The sequence below is a fragment of the Lissotriton helveticus genome, chromosome 1_2 (assembly GCF_964261635.1).
Source record: "Lissotriton helveticus chromosome 1_2, aLisHel1.1, whole genome shotgun sequence".
NCBI lineage: Eukaryota > Metazoa > Chordata > Amphibia > Caudata > Salamandridae > Lissotriton > Lissotriton helveticus.
In genome coordinates this window covers 427,227,051-427,249,233 of record NC_136058.1, presented here as the reverse complement: position 1 = coordinate 427,249,233, position 22,183 = coordinate 427,227,051, and the positions used below count along the sequence as shown (strand labels likewise).

The following is a 22,183-nucleotide window of genomic DNA, read 5'->3' as shown; positions in this document are numbered from 1 at the left end:
ACAGACCAACCATCCACTAGTACCGCGAGACAAGAGGGGGACCAGACTTTTTTAGAACAGGATCCATGGGTGGACCAACGTGTGCGGGGACGCCCCTGGGGACGACCCAGGGGACGTGGCCAAGCATCTTGGAAACAGAACAGGGGACTACAGACCTGGAACCAAGGGAGAGACAAACCAGGTAAACAGGTACACTTCAGACAGGAATCCCATGGCGACATACGGACACGCTCGCAACACTACAGATGGTAGACACAACCACAATACCCAAACAAAGCAGCCCCTTAGTCAACTTATCCAACTACAATTTGACATGTGAGGAACAACGTGTTTTGGAAAAAGGTTTATCCTTTGTTCCAACTAGCTTACCTAACAGTTTCAATTTGAAATTGGAACTTTTTCAATTTTTCCGTAAGGTTCGCTTAAAATATCATTTTAATAAGATACCTCACACCAATGTGAACAGTAATACTGGCATGAGACCACCCTCCACCTTTACCCCTCCAACACACATGATGCCACCTAGGATTTTAGCCTATGAACAAACGGTGATGGGAGACATCACCAAACTGCTCACAGACAGAAAATATGTCAAATACAACATCTCTAAAACTGAACGACAGGCACTACATAATCTAAACACGAATCATGACATAGTGATAAAGCCTGCAGACAAGGGGGGGGGCAATAGTCATTCAGGGTAGAGAGGCATATAAGGCAGAAATTCTTTCACAGCTATCCAAAGAGGGCAACTATAGGAAATTACCAAAAGACCCCACAAATGACATAGCTACACAAATCAGAGGACTAACTGATACAGCACACCAGGAAGGTATCATCACCAAATCAGAATGTGAATATTTAAATAATGCCCACCCCAGAGTCCCAACGATATACACTGTACCCAAGATACATAAGGGCCTGGCCTCGCCACCTGGGAGGCCGATTATTTCAGGCTGTGGTTCGATTTTGGAACCGCTATGCAAGTTTATAGACATCTTTTTAAAGCCCATTGCAGAATCTACAACTTGCTATTTACGAGACACCATGCAGGTAATCCAACTCATGGATGGCAGCATTTTCGATTCAACACAGGAATTGCTGGTAACCATGGACATTTCGTCCTTATACACCAGCATTCCTCAACAAGCTGCGATGATTGCAATTGAAAAGACCCTAGACAATAGAACACGTCCACACAGGGTCCCGACCAATTTCATCCTATCACTCCTAGAAATAGCAATGAGAAGAAACTATTTAATCTTTGATGGACATTTCTACGAGCAAACTAGTGGAGTGGCTATGGGGGCAAGCTTTGCTCCAAACCTTGCCATTATCTTTATGGACGCCTTTGAGCATAAATGGATCCTACATGATACCAATCCCTACAGTACAAAAATTGTAGAATGGCGTCGATACATCGATGACGTGCTCCTCATTTGGAGGGGCACGCTGGAGGAATTAATAATCTTCCATACTTGGTTAAATGAAAGGGATGATAACATACAATTCTCAATTGAAAGTAGTAACAACTCCATAAACTTTCTTGACCTGACTATTAAAGAAGAAAATGGTGTTTTATATACCACACTCTTCAGAAAACCAACTGAAAAGAACACACTTCTCGGATATTCCAGCCATCACCCTCGCAACCTCAGGGATAACCTACCTTATGGTCAATTCCTGAGGTTGAGACGCAACTGTACCAAGAAAATTGATTACTTCAAGGAATCCGATGTTCTAATTAAGAGACTCACCAAACGAGGTTACCCTAGAAGTTTGGTTAGGAAAGCTCGCAAAAGAGCATGGTTCAGCAATAGAGAGTCCTTACTAGAACACAAACAAAAATCAGACTCCGCGGAAAACAGACTTATATGTGTCACCACTTTTAATACATGTAGCACTGAGATTAAACAATCCATTAATGCACACTGGCATCTTGTAGCGGAAGAGATAGGTATAACTGAACCCCCGATGCACGCCTTCCGTAAAGGTAGGAGTGTGAAAGATTTTGTAGTACACTCCATGTTTAACCAAAAGAAGATTGAAAGTCAAACATCATTATGGAACATTCCCCCCTGTACTGGGCCATTTTAAATGTGGCAGTTGTAAGGCCTGTACAATGGTATCAGAACTGAAAACATGTACCTACAACAACTATACCCACACAATGCAACAACATACCAATTGCAATACGATGGGTGCTATCTATGCTATAATGTGCCCATGTGGCTTCATGTACATTGGCCAAACCACCCAGAAAACCAAGACCCGTATTCTACAACATTGCAGCAAAATACGCTGCAAGGTACAAGGGGCCCCACTAGTGGATCACTTTCTGAAATTCAACCACCAACCTGAAAGTTTCACATGGTGGATAATAGAGAAGGTTACAAAAAACCCGCGGGGTGGCAATTATGCCAAACTTTTAAGCACCCGTGAATGTCGCTGGATGCATCTATTTGATACTGTCAATCGCGGCCTGAACGATCGTGAAGAGGTCCTGAGACAAATGGTATCAATTCGGAATGGCTGAAATTCCAACAAAAATGTATTTACTCTGCCCACAATACTCACAGATTACCCATTCTGTCTCCCTTAAGGTATCTGCGAAGTGTAAACCAGGTATTCCATTCTATAGAATACAATTTCTCTTGCAATAATGCTGTATACCACATTGTCTAGTATATGTAATCTCTATATTATGCATTGTATTGATATGTTATTATTGTATGATCTTGCGTTAATGTATTGTGTACTGTATTACATGTAACTGTTACACGACTTTGTACAACTGCTACATGATTTTGTATAACTGTATTTGCGAACATTTACTGTTTATTATTTTTTTTTAAATGATGTTTCTTCTAAAATGAACCAAGGGATTCACTGAGATGCGTCACATACCATGTTAACTGATTCGTTTTCAATATATCGTAATCCTTCATCACGCATGATGTGTGTAATTTAATTGACTGTTTGCCGTAATGGTGAGTCCCTTTTTGGTCTCCATAATGGTGAGTCCCTTGTCGATCCCTATGACGGACTAAAACCAAAAGTCCTTTCCTAATGTCGATTTTCGGATCCAATCTACTCCTATTGGCTAATAGGAGAACATGTGATTCTAGCTCCAACACGGAAGTAGCAGCCGAATTCGGACGCTGTTCACCGTTCGGATTACATGACGGTAGCAATTGCCCGCGGTATCCAGCACATCAACTATTCCTGCCAAGGTGAGAGTAGGGAATTCTTAATCCCTTGTGGGTGAACGTTCGTTAATTTTGATTTTGAGCGTTCTAACAACCCCCACCCATACGGACAGATGACGTATTCTAACACACTTCTCTGTTGTTTATTCAATATTAGGTAACGTGGGTACCTGACATTGTTAAGGAAATCGAAGAGGAAACCTATTCTCTCTGCCAAACCTCCGAATAAAATTATAGAGGCAACGTTGGTATCATATAATTCCACCACCACCGGAGTGCCCGCGGGGGCGCCGGTAGGACCCCCCAATCCATCCACAAACAGTGGTAAGTTCTTAATTGCACTTACCAATAGGTCCTTAAGTTCCTAATTACACTTACCAATAGGTCTGTAAGTCGATACATTTAGATGGGGTTGATTAATTTGTTCACCCCCCACAGGCCTTTTCCAAAACATCAGGCTGAACATCCAACTGACTTGACACCAGATCACCATCAAGATATTAGGTGAGTCTACACCTGTGGTTGATTATGAGCAGACTGGTCAATTGGAGTTAGTTGCCCTTGGGAGAGGGGCACTGACCCAGTTCCTTTTTCTTGCCCAATAGGTGACCCACCCCCTGGAAGCTCGGACGGAGTTCCAACCTGACCAGCTTCATTGGTAATGTACCCAGTAGCCGACATTGAACCACAATTTTGTGAATACTAATTCTTATATAACATCTAACACCTACCTCATCCTTGTACTTCAGGTGTTCGATCCAGACAACGTGTTGGATCACGGCCAAGTTCCCCTTCCATCCCTTGCCCCTTGTCCTGAAGAAGACCCGCAGCCGAGGCCCTAAATTCCCCAAGAGCACTAGGGTCGAAACGTCGACGCTTTTCAACTTGTGTGCCTGTACCTATTTTGTCCCAATTCCCCTTCCCCCCTTGAATTTTGTGGACAGGCCTATATAATAGCGGAAGATTTGCCGCTTTGGTTTTTTGTAAATATCAGAATTGTACATTACAATTGCTTTCCTTCCTTCTTCTAATCACCTGAGCACCCTTTCCCTTTCACTCTCTGCGCCGTTTAAGATCAGAATTGTTTTATGAAATTGTAAATAAATATGTAACACTTTGGTAATACAAATACTTGGAGTGTGGTTACAATCTTTTTCGTTCTGTTTTTAGGCTACACTTATCATTTTTGGGTACTGCTCTTTTCTTTGCATTCAATGTGTACACAATTAGTGCCAAATCGAATATATCTCTCCCACTTTGCTTGAGTCAAAAAAATGCAGATTTAATCGCATTACTGAATCAGAAATGATATCCATATAAGGTTTATTTGATTGAAACTCAAGGACCATTGTTTTCTTTATACTAATTCCGCTGAAAGCATACAAGTTTGGGCAAGGATATAAGATAGGAGCCTCTTCCCAATGCCGGTTTTGCAAATGGGGAGAGGAAAACTTAATTCACATTTTGTGCATTTGCCACCAATTGCGGCCACAAAGAATATTCTGGCTGAGACCAATTTGGCGCCTTCTTGGTATCAGGACATGTCAAGAAGCACTTGAGGAATGTATGAGGGGGGATTCGCCTCAAATGGCGACCCGCTTTGTTAAATTAATTACCGAAATTAATTCCATGACTTTTCCCTTTGTGTAATGCCTGAATTTAATTCTTTGCAAGTAATCGATCTTTGACTTTCCTTGTCCTTTTACTTTTCCTTCCCACCCACTTATTGTTTTAGTTTTAGTTTTTAACAGTCTCGAATGTTTCTATTACTGTCTTTCGTATTTTTGCATATTGCAATGATTTGAAATAATTGTGCAATAAAAACAAACTTTGAACTTTGAAACTTTGACATGAGTTTTGGCATATTGTACCGAGACACTGTCACACTGATGAATGGGTGGAGCGCTACAAGTGGCACGTGTTGTGGCACACGGTACCGGACACTGCACGTGTGGGTGGGGAGCCTACTAATGGCCTGGGTTTTGGCATATTGTACACTACAGGGGCACTAGCACTTGTGAATGAATGGTTGGAGTGCCAAGGCGTGACCTGGACTTTGGCACCTTGTATGTGAGCACTGCTCCTGTGCAGGGATAGGTGAAATGCTTTCAAGTGGCCTGAGTTTTGGCACTATGTTCATTGGCACTGGCCCGTGTGGAGGATGTTTCATATGAACTACTGCATAAGTAAATGCTCCTTGTTACTGGAGACCATTGTTGATTAGTTCGTATTAACTCTCCATATTACTAGTGCTGCTTTTTGCCTAATTGTCTTTTCAGCCACTAAACCACGTCCCTTTCTGAGTTTGGAGCCTGAGGGTCAGGAACCATGGTGGAGAGCGTTTGGTGGGTACAGGGTCAGATGCCTGGTGGAGAGCGTTGCGAAGGAGGGGGCCGGGTCAGGGTCCTGGTGGAGAGCATTGGGTGTGTGGGTGGAGGATCAGGGGCCAGGTGGAGAGCGTTGGGTGGGTGGGTGCGGGGTCAGGGGTCTGGTGGAGAGCGCTGGGTGGGTACAGGGTCAGAGGCCTGGTGGAGGGCGTTGGGCGGGTGGGTGCGGGGTCAGGGGTCTGGAGGAGAGCGCTGGGTGGGTGCAGGGTCAGAGGCCTGGTGGAGAGAGTTGGGTGGGTGCAGGGTCAGGGGTCTGGTGGAGAGCGCTGGGTGGGTACAGGGTCAGAGGCCTGGTGGAGAGCGTTGGGTGGGTGCGGGGTCAGGGGCCTGGTGGAGAGCGTTGGGTGGGTGGGTGGAGGGTCAAGGGCCTGGTGGAGAGCGTTGGGTGGGTGCAGGGTCAAGGGCCTGGTGGAGAGCGTTGGGTGGGTGCAGGGTCAGGGGCCTGGTGGAGAGCGTTGGGTGGGTGTAGGGTCAGAGGCCTGGTGGAGAGTGTTGAGTGGGCACCTTATGCCCTGTAGTGATGGCTACTCTCTGAATCCTTCATCACGCCTAGGCTTGATTCTTCATGTAGACCGGTGGTTCCCAAAGGGGTGCCACGGCACCCCGGTGCGCGGGTAAAAAAACGGTGGGGAGCCACAGCCAACTGCCAATTAGGTCAAGGGAGCTATGGGTCAAAAAAGTTTGGGAACCACTGGCTTAACTACTAGAGCGCTGACCTGTTCCTCGCTCCCCACGAGGGCGAGTCCCCTCAGCTGTGCTCACTGGTCCTGCCCCGCCCAGCTCCCGTTCTACTGTTCGATGTAAGTCAGGCTTCCCCACAGTGAGAAGCATTCAATTCAATTTCAGTTTAAAAAAAACATTTGTTTCAAAAAGCTTAAAATTTAAAATGCGATTGTCTTAGAAGCTTTCAGAGTAATTTTAAAAGCGATACATTGAATCAATCAAAATACTTTGGCTAAAAAAGACTGTGCGAAGAAGCAAGTTCTCAGTTAGTACTCTCTGGTACCTGTGTCTGTTTCTCTGATTCTTCCTGTTTCTCTTGTTAAGCCATGGCAGCTTCTTGAGCTGTGCAGGGTGTGAGCATCTTGAAGGGCAGCCCCAGCTCTACCCCGCACACTCTCCCAATGAACGCGCTATGGCTTAGCAAGAGAAACAGGAAGAATCTGATCTGATCCTCTTGTCACCATACATTAAGACTCGCTGAAGAAATGTTGCAAAAATTTAACAGACTCGCTCAGTAAACAAGAGTGACTCAGCGAGCCTGTCTGCTCTGAGACTTCTGGAAAGTTATGGAAGGATTAGCAGAATGAGCAGCTTTTACTCTCATGGGACCACCGAGAGCAAAAGAGATACAGCGGCCCGGCTCAACCCGACCCTTTTTGAAGAACATTAAAATACACATGTAGCTGGGGTGGTCGCCGGGAGGATCTAGATCAGTGATACTCAAAGTACGGCCCGGGGGCCGCATAAGGCCCTCCTGGTCTTTACATGCGGACCCCGGGCAGCAGCAGCACTGGGCTCCCGTTTACTCGACTCAGCACTAACTTGAAAAAGAAACGTACATATACAGCAAACACTTATCTAAAGGTTAATTGCAGTTAGGAAAAGGAGGTAACCAGGCCTTTAACTTTAGGAACACCTTCATTCTTAAAGGCAGTCACTAGATATACATGCTTTGTTTCCCCATCCCAGAGTTAACACCCCGCTGGCATCAGTGCGGCCCTCGGTCACACCACAGATCAAACTTTGCGGCCCCCGGGAAAATGTTTATGAGTACCTGTGACCTAGATCATCAAAAGGCGGGAGTAGTTAAGACTCGAGGATGAAACAGAAGCATGCATCTCTAAAAGGCACAAACAGGAACCAATGAAAACAAGCATTGGCTTAGCCAATAGGTCGCGCCTTGGGACCTTATATGTGTTTAGCCATGCAACAGTTGCATCAAGGCTATTGTGCTGGATAACTAAACATGTAAGGTCCCAGAGGCGAGACCTACTGGCAATGCCAATGCTTGTTGTTCATGTTTAGCTATACAGTCCTGTCAAGTATCACGCATCAAGTGTGACACTAACGCATTTCAGTGTGGTGCTCCGCATCACCGCACTGAAATGCATTGTCACACATTTGATGCCACTCTCTCTGCAGTCACACAAAGAGCTAAAAGTACTACTGGACACTAGAGCTGCTAGCTTGCGTGCGCGCCTGCTCCCGCAGATGTCACTTGCCGGCCGGGCGCGCATTTCCAGTAGCACTGTCACCGCAGTAAGGCAGCTACAATGTATCTAAAAACCCTAGTCTAGTGCATTCCCGCCCGGCGCGGCGTCAGTCACAGCCTGACGTCAGGGACGGGCAGGCAGCACATATTCTACGTGCTGCTGCCACCTATGGCGCAAGCGGGGGTCGTGGTGTCGTGGCTGCATAGGCAGACGAGTGGAACTGCAGCAAATGGCATGTCTGCTTGCACCGCAGCGCCGAAATGTTAAACTGGCATGATTGCCTCGTGCAAATGGGAGCCAACACACGGACTACGACGGATGCTGGAGCCGGTATAAGCAGTCACAGCACGGACCGTGTGCAGCTGTGTATCCAACTGGAAAAGTCGGTGCGGATGAAATGAGTCTTCCAGGTAGAACGTTTTAATTTTGCTAAATACGAAATGTGTGCGGGTTCCTAACTATCGCAACTGCTGCCAACCAGAGCGGGACACTCCTTAGGAGAGGAGACTGACCTGCCTGTGACCCTCCATCTCAAAGGCTCAAGAAACGTGGCAGCTCAAGATCTGATCGGAGCGCTTCGGCCGCTTTGAGGCCCCCAGGCACGTGTGGAATGGCAGCAGGAAGGTTAGTCACCAGCTGTGCCCTGTGTTAATTTGACATTTTTATCATTTCCTGAACATTGTGGGACAGTTTTATATATTTTTTTGTGGGCCACTCATTTCTCCATAGCCCCTCTCTCACATGGTCTAGTTGACTAGTTAGGTGCTGTTGATTTCTCAGATATTACGATAAACATCCCTTGCAGCAAGCGTAAAAGTGTGTACCCTCCCATACATTGCAAAATCACCAAGACCGTGTGTCTTTCTTTACAAGTCCATAACTGCCCCGATTTGCAAATGTCGGCCACTATTTTTTACTATTTGATTTGCTACTTGGTCACTTTTAGTTTGGAGTACGGGCCTATTTTCAGCCCCAGTCCAGCTCTGAAAAATAGCAAATTAGACATATTTGAAGAAACTGTGAAATGCACTAAAACATTAGGAAGAGGCAGTGAAGTAGCAGATCTGAAATGCTAGGAAAGGAGCGAGGAAGTCTTAGAGGCCTGTTTGGAGTTATTAACGCCTCGGTATTAATGCCCTCTATCTGACTTGTATCCACTCCCTTTAACTGTTGCCCAATTCAAGCCAAGTGCATTAACACCGTGCTCATCTTCCACAGCCGATGCCACTTGTTTAGAAGGCAACTAACGATTTGTGGCTGTAAGTCACCTATATTAGACTTAGCCATTGAACCCAGGGGCATATTATCAAGGGGGTTTATCGCCGCTTTTTTGGCTTTAAAGGCCAAGAAAGCAGAGATAAAATGATCTCCCTATTACCTAGCTGTCGCTAACACCAGTTAGCGACAGCTAGTAGGAGATAGCGACCATCTTGGGCCCCACTTTGCATGTCAGTGATATTTATCACTAATGACATGCAAAGTGGGCGTGCCAAGATGTTAGCGACTCATCGCTATCTCCTATTACCAACTTTTGGAGATATTCGCGCTAAGCGCGAATATCTCCAAAAGCTAACATCTGCCCTGAGTTGTTCTTAGCCATGTTATCCAATGGGAGGTGGATAACATGGCTAAGAGCATTAGCTCGGTAATGCATGAATATCGCTGACTTTTCAGCGATATTTATGCATTGCGGCCGTTTTTTATCGCATTTGCGATAAACCTTGGTAATACCAAGGTTTATCTGCGATAAAAATCGCCGCAGCTCAGCGGTAAATTTTTGTCTCTAACCAATCAATAGCGATAATTATTGCTATTGATTGGTAATATGCCCCCTAGTGTGTTAATTTGATATCGGCAACATGTACTTAATCGTAGTAGGTTAAAACAAGTGAAATGGCATGAGTGTATAAGACGTGCTCAATGATAATTTCTTTACCTTTATGATTTTTGCACATTTTAATACTGTATCCATTGCAAATTGCATTCTATGTAAAACAGCTTAAAAGATAATGCCTGATTTTACTGATTTGTGGAAAAGTAAATTTTGCCATGTTCTGTGTCCCTACGCGTCCTCCATCATATGTTATGTGTGCATGATTAATATGCATATGTATTCCCTATGTTCGATTAAAGACGCAATTACAGTTGTGTCCACCTCTAGTATGTCAGTTCCCAGTTCTCGTGAATACTACGAATATCAGGCCTATGTAAAGCTACGTTGCCACGTTTCTCAGTGTGCACGTTATTCCATTGTAAAGTCCCCGTTTCTAGGCCTCAAAAGGGCCCGGACACCAGATTCAGCTCCTGTCTCCTGAAGCCCTCGCTGAGGAGCGATACGGCCCCCACCTGTATCCTCGACCCTTCACTTACTTCCTGCCTCACAGTGCCCGGTTCAGCCTGGCTCTGCCTCTGAGTCTGCCAAGAGTATGTTATGATTCCGGTTATCAGTTAGTCCTCCTTCTCTGCATTCCTAAAGCTACTGAATCGCATCAATAGTTTCCGTCATTGTCTAGCCTTTACGTCTCCATGTAAGAGAAATACTGTATTAATGCTCATTTAATATTCTTCATCACGCACTACATGTAGAATAATGCATGCTCCAGTCTTAGAGTCTGTTAGCCTTTACCCCGATAACTTTTGGATTCTATCAACATGTTCTCTAAACATCAGATACTAGATACTGCTTAGGTACATGTCGCCCTGACTCTCCAGACTTCAGTCTCTGCTCCTAGCACAGAGTTCGTAGCCCCCAGCTTCTCCTAGTAACACGTCATTGCCAGCTTGCGCGCACCATTAGGTCAGAGGTCCCGGCTCCTTAGGTAGCCCCCTCCATGTTTCCGCCCCATTCATGACATATTCTGTTACGTTTGCATCACATGTCTATGTATACGCCTCTGTTACACCTACTTTCACTCTTATCTTTCGCGACTGCTATTGACCACACCCACTGCTCCGCCTATCGTATGTATTGTAATGCAACTGTTTTAGTATATATGATCATGTCTTGTTATTTAATGTTGCGCCGATTCCGATCCTGCCCCCGGCAGCGCTGCCATCCTATTCCTGTGCAGGTTGTCCTGTTCCTGTCCTTATGCTGTATTAAACCTGCAAAACTCCTACTACCTCGAATCTTGACTCTTATTTATTGAGCTATCTGTTATTCATTTATTCATTCAAAAATAGATCCGGTATTATTTATTTATATACCACATAATGGCGCCCGAACAGGGACTTGCCCTTTCCCCACGCGTCGGTGAAGCCACGCCGACCCCCTGACCCTCTGCAGTCGTGACGGAACTCTTCTGCGCACCGGCAGATATTTCTGCTTCAAGTATCCCTCAGGCCCACGGAGGAGACGGAGGTGGCGGTCCAGCATCCAGACGAGACGGTGGAGGAACGCGGCGAGTCCCGACCAGAGCCCAAGCCGAGAGTCCAAGGTCCGAGGTATCCGGAGGCCCACCCGTAACAGAAGTCCGAAGTTCGTCCGTCCGGCGTCGAAGCAGTCCAGTCCAGTCCGAGGCCTTCCGTTCTTGCTGCCCGGTGAGTACCGTTGCTGGGGTAGCATCTAGACAGGGTCAATCTAATTGACTCTGGTCCGTGGGTTGGTGGTACACAGACCCACAAACGAAGTGTCCACTTCGGTGGATGCGGGTCCTGACGTGTCTCTTTATGGGACCGGTAAGTTTCGTACTGTTTCAGCAGTGCATCTAGTTCCTGTTCTAGTCAGTTCTGTTCTCGAGAAAATTCATGTATTCTGTTTTCCGTATTCCAGGTGGTATTCTGTTCGAACTGTTATTCATAATGTTCTTCATGTATTTTAATGTCGTGGTATGAGTGCGAAGTGATTCTCGTGTTTATTGTGTATTGTATTGTGTCCAGATTATAGTTCAGTCATGCCACTCTTTTCAAAACTGCGTCAGTTAAAAACCAGAAAAGGTCTGCTAGAAGCAGCAGTTCCTGTTCCGCCTAGGGACAGTCCAGGTCATTTTATGTACCAGAAGCATGGCATAAGTGCCATATTGTATCTAGATTTATGGGTAGAGTATACCAAACAGTTAGAGGAAAAGTATAGATGGCCTGTATCAGGCACATGGGATGCCGAGTGCATCATGAGAGTAGAAGAAGCATTATGGAAAAAGAAAGCCAGACAGTCACAGAAAGATGCCATCGAGTTATGGCGCAAAGAATCTCATAAAAGAACCGAAAAAGAAATCAGAAAGTCAGAATTAAGTAGAGAATCCTTAGAACGAGCCCAAGAAAGGGAATTAATCGAGATTGGTGAACGAGTTAAAACCGAACAGTCAGACAGACAGAGGCATGCTCTTATCAAGGGTATGTATCCTCTTCTTGCCGAGGGCTTGCCAAAAGCGACCCCAGAGGCATCCAGTAATTTCCCGCCACCATTAGTTCCGACCAAGCTACGTCACAAACCGACCGCAGCTGATATTTTCATTTCGTCCTATTTGGACGACACAGTCCCAGAATATGCAAATCCTGTTCCTGCTCCGCCAGTCCCTGTAAATCAGGCACTTCCCGCTCCTCCAGACACGGGAGTACCTGTTACGGTACCCCCGGTCCAGCCCGCCATACAAGTGCAGCCTGCATTTCCATTTCCCACTCTGCCAGGACGAAGAGCATCAGTAGACGACTCTAGTTTAGGGGCCGCAGGGGGAGGTCCTCCTCAAACCCCGCCGCCACACAAGCGTTTAACGTTAGCCGAATTACATGCACAAGCGTCACAGCGTACGCCCAGGTATCAGTCTGTTGCAGAAATCAGAAAAGCCCTTAATGAATGTGGCTATGATCCAGTCCCAGGCGAGGATAGTATGGTTTTATATTCATTACGCGTGAGAAAGGTGACCGAGTATTTAGTCACCCTACCAGACATGAAAGAAGATCTAGACAGAATATATCGTTTCATCCGTACAGGGAATGATCCAGAAAGTATTAGTGACGTCATGTGCCAAAGAAAAGTTGAAGTCCAGCTCATGATATTAAAGTTTCTGATTAATTGTCTAATAAGGGAACAAGATTATCCGACCAAAGATCGAGCCGAAATGAAAGTCCTGACAAGGTGGAGTGATAATATAGCCGAGGGTAAGCATAAGACTATCAGTAGTATAGAGAGTATGTACAAGAAGATTCTTAAAGAAATAATAAGGATACACGAACAACGTAAAGAAGCACAAGTAAGCGAAAAAGAAAATGACTCTGCGGAAGAGGTAGAGGACGAGAATCCCGACAGAATAGCGTATGTAGGAAAATCTAGATTTCCAGATCGTCATTTGCGCCTAGAACACAAGTCAATTTTTCATCATCCAGCACCAGAACAAGGTTCTCTGGAACAAGTATTTCAAGCTACCGATCACATTTTGAAATCACGAATCGGTTATAGCGAGTTAAGTACTATGCATGAACAAGAACTAGTCCGATCAGCAGTCCGATGGATTACTGATTCTACCACTTTTCCAGACGAAATAGTGGCACAAATGTTTCTGAAAATGCCCCCAGCCGAGCAACGACTGGCGGGTATGTATATGATCCAGCACCTCATTACATTGTATGAGGGTCAACATTCTGATCCAGGTCCGTTACACGATGTCCTGAACGAGTTACTCCAGTATAGATGGAAAGGTTTAGGTACCGATTTAATTAGTGTCATTTTAGAACAGCGCCACAAATATAGAACGTTTCTGAACCCACAGTTTGTTCATGCCTCACCCCCAGAAAGTAAACCCTTTTACATAGACAGACAGAATCCGTTACGAGAAGTACATCCAATTAAGACAGACGGTGGTGAAATGCAACGAGTGTTTGTTTACACCCCTATCACAAAGATGGAACTCTTAGAGATGAAAAAGTTAATTCCCTGTCATGATAAAGATCCAGCAGGGTTCCACCGAGAATTAAAAGACATGCTCCGTATGGGAGAATACACGTATCCAGATATTATTAAAATGTTAAAAGTCTTGTTGCCCGCAGGGGTATATGAGAAACTCAAGGAAAAAGAATGGGAGGTGGGAGAGAAAAAGATCGATTGGGCAGTTCTAGAAGCTGAAGATAAGGCACGAGTACCAGGTACCGGTCTTGGAGATAAATGTAAAGAATTACCAGAATTATTAATACAAGTTTTGCCTAGGTTATTGACAACTAGAAAAGAAGACTGGGATGCAATCTCAGCCTGTAAACAGAAACAAGACGAAGATATTAGTGATTATTATTCCAGATTTGAGAAATGTTTTACCATAAACAGTGGCCTCAAGACGAGTAGCGAGTCATACCCTCATCTTTTTGTTACTAAATTAGTCGAGAATTCAAGTCCACAAATTAAGAACCGAGTTTTGAAAGTCGAAAGTACCTGGCAAGCTAATACCCCGTCCCAGATGTTACAGATGCTTCAATATCACCAAAATAGAATCAGAGAAGAACAAGATCACGAGAGAAAACGTATGAAAGACACGAAAATGAAAGTACTAGTTGCACAATCTGTTCCACAAGACAGTCAGAAGAGGGGTCCGAATCAAGCCAGTCATCCTGCAGCTCCCGTTAAAGGAAACTGCAGTTATTGTAAACAGCCAGGTCATTTTATAAACGAGTGTGCAGTTCTGAAACATAACATAGCTACCGGTAAGACTAAAGAAAGACCACGTCCGCCTAGACAAGAACAAGTTTCACAGACTTCTCAGCCACAGAATGCACAACAGACAGTTACAGCACCGCAGCCTATCGCTGCAACACAGCATGTTACACAGCAGATGTACCAGTATGCACAGTCCGAGTATCCAGAGTATCAGCAGTATTCATGAAACAGCCTAGAGAGGGAGGTAGGCTTGCCTCTCATCGAGATACCTGTAGATCAAGAGGGTCCCTATGTACACAGTCAAGTATTAGGGAAAGAAAGAAAGTTTTTGATTGATACAGGGGCAAGTAGGACCACTATAAGTCACGCCGAAGTTCCAGGGGCTCCGCTCTCAGGCTCAAGAAATGTTTCCCTTGGATTTTCAGGAAAACCTATTGTAAATGAAATATCAAAGCCAGTTACTCTAGAAGTAGGTCCATTGTCCCGCACTACTGATCTGTTACTTACTAAGTCATGTCCAGAGAATCTATTAGGCATTAAAACACTGAAAGAGTTAGGTGCAGTTATATGCTGTTCCCCAGAGGGAATACGATTGTTCCTACGTGACTTTAAGGGTCACTATGTGTTACGAGATTTTGATCCAAGATTGTCTAATGTTCCGCAGCATCTATGGGCGCAAGGTCCAACTGATGTTGGTTATATGCAAATCACACCCCATCGTGTGACTCTCAAGTCAGGTGTAGTCCTGCCACGAATCAGGCAGTACAGATTGCCACCTGAGGCTGTAGCAGCCTTATCCAAAATTATTGACGAGCTCATGGCTCAAGGAGTAGTTGTAGAAACTGACTCCAATGTATGTAATTCTCCGATCATTCCTGTTATGAAACGTACTGATCCAAATGCACCTCCAGTATATCGTTTAGTGATTGATCTCCGAGAGCTTAATAAATGTATTATTCCCCAGTATCCAGTTGTCCCAGATATCTCTTCCCTATTGACAGCCATTGATTCCGAAGCCACATTTTTCACTGTCATAGACCTCAAGAACGCATTCTTCAGTGTCCCCATTCATCCAGACAGCCAGTTTCTTTTTGGATTTTGTTTAAATGGAAGGAGCTATATGTTCACACGAGCTCCTCAAGGTTTCACAGAAAGTCCTAGTATTTACAGTCAAGCACTTAAGAGACAACTAGACAACGTTCACATGCCAACTGACACTGCCCTACTCCAGTATGTTGATGATCTACTGATCACGGCCCGTTCTGAACGTGCTTGCGAGCGAGCCTCACTTACAGTCTTGTATTTCCTAGCCGAGATGGGACACAAGGTGTCCCCTTCTAAGCTTCAATTCTGTGTCCAGCAAGTGGTCTACTTAGGACACTTACTGTCCAAGAGGGGTAGGCAGTTGACACCAGACCGTATCCAGTTAATAGCGAGTCTTCCCCAGCCCAAGACCCAGAAGGAGGTACGTGCTTTTATCGGCCTTACTTCTTATTGCAGACAATGGATTCCTCAGTATGCATTTCTGGCCAAGCCACTGATACAGTTAACGACACAGGAGGCAGCCGTATCGACTGTCCTCCCTTGGACATCTGAACATACACTCAGTTTCAATGAATTAAAGAAAGCCCTATGTCAAGCTCCAGTTCTAGTAACACCGAACTACAGTAAGCCTTTTACACTTTTCGTCACAGAACGCGAAGGTACAGCATTATCTGTTCTCACACAAGATCAAGCAGGACAATACAAGCCCTGTGCTTATTTTTCGAGCACATTAGATCCTGTAGCCCAGGCTCTGCCTGCGTGCCTCAAGTCAGTTGCAGCCACAGCACTAGCTATCAGACAAAGTGATTCCATAGTATTAGGACACTCCCTGACAGTACAAGTTCCACACTCCGTGGAAGTTCTTTTAAACCGAACACAAACTCAGCACTTGATAATTGCACGTTTAACAGGTTATGAATTGACACTGTTCCAGCCACACATAGAAATCAGACGCTGCAACGTTTTAAATCCTGCTACATTGTTACCATCAGTTACTTCGAATTCCGCCACACACGATTGTGTGGAAGTAGTTAACATCATGACAAAGCCAAGACAAGATCTGACAGATATTCCATTACCAGATCCCGACCTGACACTTTATGTGGATGGTTCATGCATGAGAACTAGTACAGGAGAACTAGTAGCTGCGTATGCAGTGACTACTGACACTGAAGTTATTGAAACACATCGTATTGACACCCTGTCTGCTCAAGCAGCAGAGCTAGTTGCTCTGACTCAAGCCTGCATACACGCCAAGAACCTGAAAGTTAATGTTTACACCGATTCACGTTACGCATTTGGAGTCGTACACGACTTCGGAGTGCTCTGGCAGGAGAGAGGTTTCATGACTTCTCATGGAACCAAGATTCAGCATGGTCTCCTTATTCAGGCTCTGTTAGATGCCATACATTTACCGACATCCATTGCTATCATGAAGTGCAAAGCACATACGAAAGTTACTGACACTATTTCTCAAGGTAATGATCTAGCAGATCGCACAGCCAAGCTTACAGCTCAGACTCCAGACACTTCAGTTAATCCGACACAGACACACACTCCAGATCCGACTACATGCATGACAGTTAAAGACCCTACTCAAGATGTCATAGATATCCAGTTACATGCTACTCCCGATGAAATCAAGAAATGGTCCGAACAAGGAGGGGTCCAGACAGATCAAGGATGGTTAACGAAGGGTAGAGCCACATGGTTTCTCCCCGACTCTATGGTTCAAGTCATTATTAATACCGCACATAGTCCAGCACATTTAGGCGAGAAAGCTATGTTAGACAGTATCCAGAACATTTGGTTCAACAAGCATTTACGAGCTGCAGCCAAGCAGAAAGTCCGTACCTGTATGATATGTTGTCAGTTCAATCCAGGTAAAAGTGTCCCGGTGGAACAAGGTGGATTCCAACCTCCTGACCACCCTTTTGAAGTCCTCCAGATGGATTACATTCAGATGGAGCGATGTCGAGGTTTCAAGTATGTCCTTGTAGTTGTATGCGCTTTGTCCAGGTGGACGGAGGCATATCCAGTTCCAGACTACACAGCCGCGACCACTGCCAAGCAGTTGGTTCGTGAGTTCTTCCCCCGTTATGGACTCCCTAGGGTCGTATATTCTGACAACGGCCAGCCATTCTCATCTGAACTCATGAAACATGTTTCCCTTTTGTTAGGGTACCAGTGGAAGTTCCATTGTGTACGCCATCCTGAAGCAGCCGGTCTCGTAGAGAGACATAATCAGACCCTGAAAATTCGAATTGCAAAAGTTTGTCAAGAGAAAGGTGTGGACTGGCTCATAGCTCTGCCAGTCGCTCTGTTCTATATGCGCATGGTCGCACATTCCAGATCAGGTCTGTCCCCGTATGAGGTCGTTTTCGGCCGCCCCCCTAACATGTGGGGTACTCCTAGACCCCGAAGTATTACCGATGTTTCAAGTAATATGCTGACAGATTACCTAGCTTCCTTGATGTCTGCCCTCAACTCTTGTCGTTCACAGGTTGCCGCCGCATTTCCAGACAATACCGAGGTGGCACCGCATGAAATCGTTCCCGGATCCATGGTCCTAGTGCGAAATTTCGATCGCTCAAGTCCGCTGGAGCCTCGCTGGAAGGAACCCCGACAGGTCCTCCTGGCCACCCGTACAGCCGTGAAGTTGGAGGGACGCAAAGGCTGGGTGCATCTTTCGCATATTAAAAAATGTTATGGATTGAAGCCAGTCTCAAAGAACATTTCCCAGGATTCAAAGGACTGCCAAAGTACTATTCTTAAGGACTGTCCCGCAAAAGACAATGATACTGCACCCTCCCTGTTAGAGAAAACTCCGCAACAGGAGTATAAGCTTAAGTTAAGGTCTAGTAAAATAAGTCAGCCAGTTTGATTGTCTAAGTCCTCCCCTAGGTGAAACGGTTAGACCGGTTTCTGACATGTATAAAATAGACCCCCATAGTGAGAGAGTTAGTCAAAACTCAATCCGATGTATCGTTTTTCTATGTTTCATATTATTTCTCAGTATTATGATTTCCTGCACCAGTTATGCGTTCTACTTGTATTTTCCAGTTTCTTATGTAAATAAGTCTTCTAATGCTACAGTAGAGCACACGTTTAGTGATCTGCCTCCTCATGAACTCTCTTACCGCCTCGCTATGCGTAACAATTCCTTTATCCGCATGTTACATTATTCACACCAGACCAGCAATGCCACAAACTGTTGGGTGTGTGGTCGACTCCCCCCTTTCCAGACACCGAAGGGAGTTCTGCCACTCTTTCCTTATCCATTTTCACATAATGGTTCGTGTGGAGCATGGTCCACGTTAACGTCATCTTTAACAGATATGTCTTTTCTTGACAGTACATGTTTTCCAGACAAGCAAGGTCTTCCCCACAGAACAGGGTTAGATCTAGAAAACGAAGTTTACAATTTAGGTAATTATTCTTCGAATTTCATGGTCCTGAATGTTCAGTCTGATTCCACTCCAGACTTACCTGCTATTTCAGTACTACCAGTCAAAGGCGAATTATGTGTTAGAAATAATGGTTCCGTACATGTAGGACATAGCGATTGTACTACTATTGTCAAATATAGTGACAGTGGGAAATCTATTTTCAAAGCTTCACGCCATTCTTATTTTATTTGTGGTCAGACCGCATATGTTCGTCTGCCCCTCGATTGGGAGGGAACCTGTTACATTGCCTTCCTACTGCCACCTGTTTTCCTAGCTCCATCTGATTATCATAGAAACACACATCTAGTACACATTAGACATAGAAGGGAGTCCCCCATTGTCGATTATACTGAAACTGCTCTAGAACAGTATACAGATTTCAATAGAGGTTTCTTCTTTTTTATAGGACCTATCCAGAATAGTAAGTTAATTCGTAGATTAACCAGAACCCTTGAAGTAGTAGTCAATGAGACTGCCTCTGCTCTAGGTAACTTAACCGAAGAGCAATCTGCTATGAGATTTGTCGTTTTACAGAATCGTCTCGTCCTTGACGTCATATTGGCCGATAGGGGCGGGGCCTGTAGAGTCATCGGATCTAGTTGCTGCATTTTCATTCCAAATAACGCACCGTCCGTTTATTCAGCTATAACCAGACTCCATAAAATTGCCCATCTGTTACACCAAGATCCAGGCACCTGGACATGGTCCGGTTGGTTCTGGAATATAATTTCCGCTTGGGGATGGAAAGTCTTGTCCTTTCTAGGTATTGCAGTAGCGATCATATTCAGCTGCTGCCTCTGTATACAATGTGGCCCTGCGATTTGCGGCATTTGTGCTACCTCTTGTATTCCTAGTCCCAAGCCCCGTTCTAAATCCCGTTCCAAGAAAATTCGAGACGAGCAAATGATACTGTATGAAATGATAGATGGTATCATGAATATTGATGTTTCCTGATGGAAACGTAGTGACAAGGAGGGAATGTGGAAAAGTAAATTTTGCCATGTTCTGTGTCCCTACGCGTCCTCCATCATATGTTATGTGTGCATGATTAATATGCATATGTATTCCCTATGTTCGATTAAAGACGCAATTACAGTTGTGTCCACCTCTAGTATGTCAGTTCCCAGTTCTCGTGAATACTACGAATATCAGGCCTATGTAAAGCTACGTTGCCACGTTTCTCAGTGTGCACGTTATTCCATTGTAAAGTCCCCGTTTCTAGGCCTCAAAAGGGCCCGGACACCAGATTCAGCTCCTGTCTCCTGAAGCCCTCGCTGAGGAGCGATACGGCCCCCACCTGTATCCTCGACCCTTCACTTACTTCCTGCCTCACAGTGCCCGGTTCAGCCTGGCTCTGCCTCTGAGTCTGCCAAGAGTATGTTATGATTCCGGTTATCAGTTAGTCCTCCTTCTCTGCATTCCTAAAGCTACTGAATCGCATCAATAGTTTCCGTCATTGTCTAGCCTTTACGTCTGCATGTAAGAGAAATACTGTATTAATGCTCATTTAATATTCTTCATCACGCACTACATGTAGAATAATGCATGCTCCAGTCTTAGAGTCTGTTAGCCTTTACCCCGATAACTTTTGGATTCTATCAACATGTTCTCTAAACATCAGATACTAGATACTGCTTAGGTACATGTCGCCCTGACTCTCCAGACTTCAGTCTCTGCTCCTAGCACAGAGTTCGTAGCCCCCAGCTTCTCCTAGTAACACGTCATTGCCAGCTTGCGCGCACCATTAGGTCAGAGGTCCCGGCTCCTTAGGTAGCCCCCTCCATGTTTCCGCCCCATTCATGACATATTCTGTTACGTTTGCATCACATGTCTATGTATACGCCTCTGTTACACCTACTTTCACTCTTATCTTTCGCGACTGCTATTGACCACACCCACTGCTCCGCCTATCGTATGTATTGTAATGCAACTGTTTTAGTATATATGATCATGTCTTGTTATTTAATGTTGCGCCGATTCCGATCCTGCCCCCGGCAGCGCTGCCATCCTATTCCTGTGCAGGTTGTCCTGTTCCTGTCCTTATGCTGTATTAAACCTGCAAAACTCCTACTACCTCGAATCTTGACTCTTATTTATTGAGCTATCTGTTATTCATTTATTCATTCAAAAATAGATCCGGTATTATTTATTTATATTTATTTCAACAAAAGAGAGGGGGGACCAAGGAGCCAATAAAGGTCCAGTGTCCATGCTCCTAAACCAAATCTGTTCACAAAAAGAGGACAAAGTTCCTATACCAGGGTGCAAAAGTCACCCACGTATCTGAGTGCAAATAGTCACCCATACATTAAAAACAGGGAAGAATGGGGAAAAGTAATCCTAGGTAAAAAATACCCTGATGGGAGAGGGAAAGACATACTACATCCTCTGCTGCCCTCACACACCCCGGAGGATGTCATGCTTCATCATCGGGCAATTTTGCTCCTCGTAGGGCCGGCGCTGCAATTCCCTACGGGTCCCCGAAGGGTCACTTTATCGGAGATCTTTTAGAGGATTAGCCGGATGTTGCATGCAGGTGTGTGGGGAAGGGTAAGGGAGGGTAAATCAATTACGTGCAAACATGATAGTGTGATAAAATCAAGGGTATGGAAGCAGCGACAAGATTGTCTAGGTAACCCTTGGCAGTTAAAAGTACTGCTTAAAAATGACTGACCCCACAAGGCCCACTATGCCTGGGTGTCACTAGTCAAGGTCAACATGTTTCGCGCCTCTATCGCCCGTAGGTCATTGGCGCTTCGTCAGGACCAAAAACAAAGTGAAGTGCACGTGAGTAAAATACATAAAAGTTAAAATGAGAACCCTCTTATCTCATCCAGGGCAGATCAGGAGACCTGTGTCCACACTATGTGGTTGTAGCTGTTACATTGAAGCTGCTCCTGGATGATACCTAGAAAGAGAAAAAGCAAAGTAAGCCACATGTGAGCGTCAGTAACAACTTGATGCATCACAAAGTGTCACTTATGTGTACACAGCGCTTCAAATAGAAAGATTACGCGGGCACACAAGACTGGTCCACAGTAGATCGGGGGCTGCTAGTTCAAAGAGCCCTTAGGCTCAAAATAACGCATAAAATGGTGTTAACAGGCAACTAACCTTGGCTGTATAAGGTTGTTTAAACGTATAACAACTATAGGGCAGAAATCTGCCAATGTTGAAAATTGGTGAAAAGTACCAAACCGTGAGGTGGGTAGTTCACATCACAGTGCTTACCAAATATTAGTTAAAGCTCTCCTCTAGTGGTCAAGGGAATGGACGCCCGCGAAAAGTCGGGCTGTGG

At 45.1% G+C, this 22,183-nt stretch overlaps 1 pseudogene across 1 annotated transcript in view; it reads right to left on the bottom strand.

Moving 5' to 3' along the window:
• The window catches only part of LOC144807611 (uncharacterized), a 138,401-nt pseudogene extending 116,613 nt beyond the window's left edge, over window positions 1-21,788 (bottom strand). The window contains exon 1 of the transcript XR_013606361.1: window positions 21,706-21,788. The product of XR_013606361.1 is annotated as an uncharacterized LOC144807611 (transcript). The remainder of the gene's footprint in view (window positions 1-21,705) is intronic.
• Between the last annotated feature and the right edge of the window lie 395 nt (window positions 21,789-22,183).